This window comes from Rousettus aegyptiacus, unplaced genomic scaffold, assembly GCF_014176215.1.
Source record: "Rousettus aegyptiacus isolate mRouAeg1 unplaced genomic scaffold, mRouAeg1.p scaffold_m13_p_13, whole genome shotgun sequence".
NCBI lineage: Eukaryota > Metazoa > Chordata > Mammalia > Chiroptera > Pteropodidae > Rousettus > Rousettus aegyptiacus.
Window position 1 is genome coordinate 10633428 of NW_023416288.1, and position 8300 is coordinate 10641727.

Below are 8300 nucleotides of genomic sequence, written 5' to 3' on the forward strand. Positions count from 1 at the left end.
TCTTTGATTGGCCATAGTATCTTCTACTAAAGGTCTGGAATACCGAACTATCCTTTGTGATTTTCCTACACGTGTCCCACACATTTGCAAATGACTGTTTTTAAACTTTCTTCAAGTTACACATTTTTGAGTGTGTTAACTGTTTCTTACAGGACTTTGACTTACAACAACAGTGCATGTGTTCGCACATAACTCATTTTTGTACTTATTTGTAATTGTCTTTCATATCTCTTTTTTTTTCATTTTTAACTAACAGCATAGAGACTCACACTAAAAATAGTTGTTCATATATTGAGATAGTAGCAAAGTCGTTCTAAAATTTTGTATTAAAATTAGTAAAAAAAAAGTTTTATATTTTTTCAAGTTTCTTTTTCATTTGATAAAAAAGCAGTTGTACTCTCCTATCCATGGTTTCTCTTTCCATGGTTTTGTTTTCCAGGATTTCAGTTATCCAGAGTCAACCATTGTATTAAATGAAAAATTCCAGAAATAAACAATTGTAACATATATTTTGTGCCGTTCTGAGTAGCATGATGAAATCTTGCACAGTCCTACTCTGTTCTATCCAGGTCATAAATTATGCCTTTGTCCAGAGGATCCATGCTGTATACACTACCTGCCTCTTAGTCACTTAGTAGCCTTCTTATTAGAGTGATAGAAAGACTTCATTCACATAACTTTTATTACATTATATTGTTAGAATTGTTCTATTTTATTATTATTTATTTTAATCTTTTACTGTGTCTAATTTATAAATTAAACTTTATCAAAGGTGTGTATGTACAGGCAAAAACATAGTACATATAGGGTTTTGTACTATCTTAGGTTTCATACATTCAATCGGAGTCTTGGAACATATCCTCTGAGAATAAGGGGGGTGTACTGTAATTCAGACATTTATTGCCCGTGGATAATTGGAAAGCATTTTTTAGAAGTTTAATATTACTAACATCAAAAATAAAATTCACGAAAAAGTAGTGCCTATGAGCAAGTTTTCTTTTACACATTGTTAGTGAAATGACAGTTACTAGAATCGCACAGATAAATATATTATTTTTCCTTCAGTCATTATCAATCCAATTTAATCTTGGACTGCTGATTAAGTACAGCGTGTCATTTGGTGGAATTTTGTTTCCTAGCTGGATTCTCTGTACATTTTTTTTTCTTTTTTTTACTTTGTGGCGACTACCATAATGGAATCTTGTGGCATCTATAATTTTTCAGTATTTTCAAGTTCTATATATCTAGGATTATATCATTGTTAGTACCTAATTGAAAGTTTCCTGTAGCATGGAGAAAAAATAATAAAATTTTACCTTGAGTTTTGCAATATAAAACTATTGGTTTCTGACCCTTCGTGTATACCCATGAATAAGTGAACTCACATCGACTTTTTTCTCTGTTATCTCTGCTATACCTCCTGTCTTTCATCTTTCTTTGATTATTTTCTTTCAAGTTGACAAAAATGCTCAATCTCCTGGCCTTATGAGAAAAAAAGAAAAGTAAAAGCAATAAAGATTAACTTCTCCCACTCTCCTATGTCTTCCTCTTGCTGTGAACCAATCTCCATTTTTCTTTACAGTCAACCTTTTCAGAAGAGGAGTTAACTAGGATTATCTCCAATCTTATCTCCACTCATTACTCAGTTCTCAGCAATAAACAGAGTGCCTTAAGTAGATTGCTAATGATTTAATTATTCAATTAGCATCTTATTTCAAATTTTTGGCATTTAAGTCTTGATCAACTACTTGAAACATCCCCTTCTTGTTTTGCGTCATAGAGATCTCAGTGAACTTTCCCATTTTACAGATCTATTGTCTCTCCCTCCCCCATTATCTCTATTGACAGAGATACTTCTTTATATCCTCATTTTTAATCAAAGTTTTATTCCTGGCTTTCTTTTGTAGTATAACTATTTAAAAAATTTACTTCAATTATTAAGTATATTTTGACCTATAACTCTCCTTTGAACTCCAAAATTCATATTTCTATCTCCTTCAGAGACATATCCACAGATACCCTCTACAGAACTCAGCTTCAACAAGGACTAAGTTTAAATTGGTTATTATTCCAAATAAAGGACTCTTTCATCTCTGTACCTTTCTCCAATGTACACAATAATACTAAAATCCAAGTCAATCATGCTATTTCAGTTATTTTAGCTATTGCATCTACCAGTATGTTTTGTCTAATCGATCACCATATTTTTTTTTTCCTGATTTTACTGATTTTACTTCTCTAGACCTCCTCCTATACCTGCTACCATTGTCTTAATTGGGTTTAGTATCTTAATGTCTCTTGATTACACTTTCACATTAATGTTGATTATACATTTATTTGGTTAAAAAAACTATTAATATTCTTTTCTTACGCAAGTCTTTCAATGCCTTCTCTTTTATTAGCATTCTAAAATAGACTTAATAATATGGATTTTATATTTCTATTTTTAACTTTTAACATCTTTCTGTTAGCAGTCTGTTCCAGTTATTCCAAGCTATTTGCAATTTACTACAAATCTTTCAGTATCACAGTGAAATATATGTGCACAATCTAATTATTTGGCCAGATTGCCATGCTGCTCTGATTCTGACTGAAAAGCTCTAATTATACTTTAAAAATCTCCTCACCTGATATTTCTTCCCTGAGGCCATTCCTGCATTTCACAGATGTAGTGAATCACACCAACCTTGGTGTATCTACATATATTCATTTGCATGTACCTCACTGTAATGAAATGGTTTATTTACCATATTATTTTCCAAATATCCTTTGACCTTCTTGATGACAGAAAATATGATTTAGTTGCCTTATTACATCAGTTCCAAGCACAGTGCCTAGATCACAGAAGTAGCCAATAAATGTGTCTAATCTGTAGGGTATGAATAGAGAGATAGCGGAGATAAATCACAATCTTGCATGTAATGTAGGCCAGGAAGGAGAATCCATGAGGTTAGATAGAGAGATATCATAAGTCACCTGAAAACTGAACATGTTCAGAAGGAAGAGAAGCTCTTAGATGATAATTTTTCAGGGAGTGAAAATAATAAAAGAGGTGGTAATAGTATCCTGAAACTCTAAAATAGGATGAAATTGCATCTTCCCCATTAATTTTTAAGGAAAGCATTATTACAGCATTTTAATGCTAACTAACATGGCATACCAGGTATTCACAGAAAAGTTGTCAATGTCACAGATATACAAAAAAAAAAAAAAGTTGTAGGAAGAATGACAAAACTTCTGAGGCCAGACATGTCTCAAAAGTTTGAATCCTGTGAGATAAATTAGCAACACCCTGGGGCCATCGGCCTATGCTTGCTGAGTAAAAGTATGCATTTTTATGGGCCAAGTATAAAGGACAAGAGACAAAGCCAAGGCCAAGTTGGGTAGGAAATCACCTCAGATCCTGAAAAATGACCATCTCATTTTAGAAAATAGAAAAATGCCTCCCCCTCCCCCTCGCCACCCCACTGGGGATAGAGTGGAATTCTTAGCCTCGGTTCTTAGAGGAGAGAGAGAGAGAGAGAGAGAGAGAGAGAGAGAGAGAGAGAGAGAGAGAGAAAGGTGCGGGGGGTGGCAAATGGTGTTGAAAACCAAAGGATGTATGTATATGTGTGTATATATATAGTGTATGTATGTGCATATATATGATAATTGTTAAATAAAATGCTTATTAAAAGAAAGCTCATATAATTTTATTAACACGTGACAAAATAAAAAATATGAAGAGTACCACTGAATGAGGTTCAAATGTGATAAAACATCCAGTTAAATTAATATATTTTTAAAAATTGCTTGCAACTGAAAGCACACTTTTAAATGTAGAAAGAAAAAATATCCAGTTTTCCAAACAGAAGTGTAAGAATTCACAGCCAGAATAACAGATTTGAGCACATCTTTGTGACATAATGTTCATTCAGACACCGACAGACAAACACATGCATGAGTGCACACATACACACAGTAGTAAAGATATAGACAATTTGAACAAAAGTATCAACTTATACCCAACAACTATCCTTTCGTAAGAGCAACACTCTCCCTGTTTTTGGCATGTTCTTTTATTTTAACCCCAGGTACCTAGGAAAACATTGTATTCAATCTTACATAACTTGTCTGAGAGACAAGTTTTCCTTCTAATTTTTTCCTTTTAATTTTCTTACAAAACTCACTTGATATTTGTATTTTCATTAATTTTCTTAAAATGCCCCCAAATTGTGTGTAAACATTAAGAGAATGCTTTACATAAACCCAGGTTGCTATTTGGCAAATAGTCCTCCTTGCTGCAGTAGCTACTTTCCCTTCTCAGCATCGCCTCAGATTCTTTCCAGGAGTCTGAGCCAAGGGTCAGCTCTTTTCTTAGGACAGCCTCTGTAGCTTTTGATAGATTCAAGCCCCTTCTTAATATACACTAAGTAATAAAAAAAAAAATTAATGAAGAATATTGCTTTAGACAGGAAAACGACAAGTGATTAAGGTTGAATGTTCTTGGAGTTGTTCTACTCTTTTTTCAGGTTATTTCAATAACTTTGTAGACTTTCCTTGTCCTATTTTATCTTTGGTGTGACCAAAGATAAAAGTCAGGGCAACATGGAATTTCTCAATCATGCAATGTTTCTTCAGTTTATCTATTCTCTCTCTCTCTCTCTTTGTTTTACTGTTAACATTCATTGGTCAAGAACAAAACTTTTCTTGCATACATTTATTCTCGTAGGTAAAAATTATGTTTCTGGTAAAAACATTAGCAAAGCAGAAATGCTTTTAAACATGTTTTAAAACCCAAACCCACATTCTTATTGTGCGTGTGATTTTCACTACTCGGTTAACCTCTCTGTGTTTATTTTTTATACAATAAATACATAAATAAATAAATAAATAAAATAGCATATGCTTCATAGGATTATTATGAGGATTAAATGTATACAGACTACTATAGAATAGTAGTAGTGAAATTTCATAGACAGATTTACAAGTCTACAAATTTTACACAGGACAAAATAAATATGATTTAAATTAATGGGGGAATTGTCATTTAAATACCTAAAAAAGTAAGCTGAAACATCTAAAAGCTTTGAGAAACATTTCAATCATAGAATGATATATTCAATAACACCATAATGCTATCTCATTTCTTGACTACTTGTATTAAGCAAAGTAGATTTTTTTCTATTTTCTTTCAGATTTACTTATATTACACTAAATCAATAAGTAAAATATTTTTAAAATAATACCTTTTGCTGTGTTTTCTAAGTGATGAGATAGTTTGGCAAATTGTGCCAAGCAAAGATACAACTGCATTTAAAGAAGCTCAGGACCCTGGTAGAACTTCAGCATTAAGACTGTTTAAATTGTAAGACATGTTTAATTAATAATCAATTGAAAATATTATTGGCATCATGTGAATCTATTAGATTCTGTAATTATAAAAGAGTTCTCGTTTTTATAAAGTATTGTAAAACCACAGTTATTGGTCTTGCTTGACCATTTGTGTATTGTAATGGTAGTGTTACAGCCATAATTCAGCACAAGCAATAAATGCAAAGCTGCAGAAAAAGTAAATACAACAGTCTGAGAGGTCTGACATGATTCATTATGTGTCCTTATTAACATCATAGCTACTTTAAACCACTTTTTAATACCATTGCATCTAAAGCTCTTTCACTATCTTATTCCATTTGTTCAGTCATTTTCTAGGTTCCATATTCACAGTGTGTTCCTTTTCACACTACATAGTCTTCATTAATCTATTTCTCTTCCATGATGTCAAATATGACCCTTACTGAATCAATCTCAAGTTATTAATAACATATCAAAGCTACATGTCTAACAGCTTGCTGTTTACTGCACAAAACAAACCTGAAGTTACCTTAAGCTCCACTGAAGATTAGAATTCATTAGTTTCTCTTCCAAATTTTCATTCTCTGGTGACTTCATTTTTAAATGCATTGCTATTGTTTCATTCTCTTTCACTTGAATTTAAAACTCCAGACTTCTTTAACTTCCTTTTCCCTCATGCCTCATAATCAGTCACCATATCTTTAATGTGTCTATCAAATATTTGTCAGTGAGCAAATGAAGTAAAGTTTTGGATGAGGTACTATTTTCTTTACACTCCCAACTACTCTAACCTATTTTTGGATATTGATCACTTCTCTTCTAGATGTCCAAAATAGCTACTAGTAGAAATTTCTAATTCTCTTTTCTTTCAGTCACGCAGTCATTAACATTAAATTCCTAAAGTTTTGATCTGATTACGGTGGTCCTCTTTTGCAAGACAGAAAGAATATCACTAATACATTAGTTTGAAATTCCAGGCATTTCCTTCAATATGTCATTTCAACCTATCCTTGAAACTTCGTTTTTCATTCACAAGTTATACTCATCTTCCTGATACTTTATTAGCTGCAAATGAAGAGCCGTGTTCTTTTAAAATGCCTGGATTTTTGAACTATAGCATTAGTTTGACTGAGATAAGGAGTTTGGTATTCACTAGGAATACAGATAATTATTAATTTTGCATCATTCCTTCGATTGTCATGCTTCATTGTCTTTAGTCCCTATGGTGTACTATATTTAAAACACTGCACTGAGACCCATATAAAATCAATTAAAAGAAACATGCTGCAGGGATGTTTTTTAAAAAAGTTCTCTGGCAATGTTGATAAGAGTGAAAATCATCATTGCCTGAAGTCCTATCAGAAAACATCCATAAAAAAAAAAAAAAGACAGTAGGATCACAGGTTACTAGATGGACAAATAGCAAGGCAGTATATGAAGTTCTGAGTAGGCTAGATTTGGTGAAGCACAGGTGATTTGGGGGCAATAGTAGATGAGAGTGCCTCAGAGGCATGTTGACTGAATTTCCAAATGAACTTGAGTATGGGACAGTGGGTAATCTATAGTAGACACAATAAAATCTACACCAATGGAGATAGATGACAGTATGAACTAGACTTCTAAAGGAAATGAAAAGAAAATTATTTTCTAGATATCAGTGATCAACATTTCTCTGAAAGATAATTATGATTGAGTAAAGGAATAACCATTTTATAGATAACTACGTTATCTAAATTAAAAGTATATATACACATAATTATTAAAATACTGATTTATACGCTAACATGTTTATGGTATGATTAAAGAAAATTAAATTATAACTAAAATTAAACAAGGCCAAATTGGGGTCTTAAGTCTTCAACTTGCATATTCAATTATGCTTCGATTAATTTAAAACTATTTTTTTTTTTTACAAACAGGTGGCCTTAAACCTCTATGCTTTCTGGTAATCAGAGTTTCAACAAGTTCTAATATTTAAAGTGAATGTCAGACACCAAATGTCCTGGATTTTAGGCCAAGTGATGTAGGTTTAAAACTGGCCCATTACCTATTGGGTGACCTATAAAGCAAGGTAAAATATATAGACAGATATTCCAAAGCTGGTGCATATAACATTTGTAATTGGAAAAAAAAATTATCTGATTTTTAAACAAAATAAATTTCGATAACAAAAGCCTTTAGTTAAAAAGAGGTAAGTCAATAAAGAGTGATAAAATTTTCTAATATATAGCAAAAGATTTTGACTGGCCAGTCAACAGAGGAAGAACAGAAGGGAAATATCTGCAAGATGCTGAATAAATAGCTCTCCTACTTCCTAAATTCTTTGAAAAAACTTATTGAGCCACCAAACTCAGTACCACAGCACCCACTACCACCACTACTAGCATCAGGAAGAGCGTCTGGAAGAGCGCTGCTGCTCAGAAAGTCTGAATTTTAGAACCACTTAAAAACTACAGATGTTTATTGACTCAGTGTTTAGAAGGCAAAATAAATGTTAAGTTTAAATTATTCCAAGATCCTTTAGGCATGACTTATATTCTGGATACATCTGCATGAAGAGACTAACTTGCTCCTTTATAGTTGGGCGGGGAGGGGGGGGAAAGTAATGCATTTAACTACTTTCTGCTTTATATTGGGCAGCATAGTCATTTCCTTGTCATCATCCAAGAAACAGATAAATAACTTTACATCCTACTTACCTTTATCATTTCAAGATAGAGACTGGAATTTGTGGTCTCTCTTCCGGTAAATGACAGACATAACTAGCACTTAATAAATGCAATTAATCCTAGTTTGCTTTTGTCTACTTTTCCCCTTCAATCCTCTTCTTTCTCTTCTAATAATTTACAGCCTGTCTTTTAAAAAGACGGTTAATATTTTATCTGAGAGAAAATTATTGAAAAGGAATTTTAAAACGCTTCAAGTTCTTGACCACACCATTCTGATAAATTAAGTATGGATACTTT

General features: G+C 32.4%; 1 protein-coding gene across 1 annotated transcript in view; it reads right to left on the reverse strand.

The window, feature by feature from the left end:
- The window catches only part of SEMA3A (semaphorin 3A), a 233973-nt gene extending 225922 nt beyond the window's left edge, over nt 1-8051 (reverse strand). The window contains exon 1 of the mRNA XM_036230307.1: nt 8034-8051. The gene's annotated coding sequence lies outside the window, so the exon portion shown is untranslated. The remainder of the gene's footprint in view (nt 1-8033) is intronic.
- Between the last annotated feature and the right edge of the window lie 249 nt (nt 8052-8300).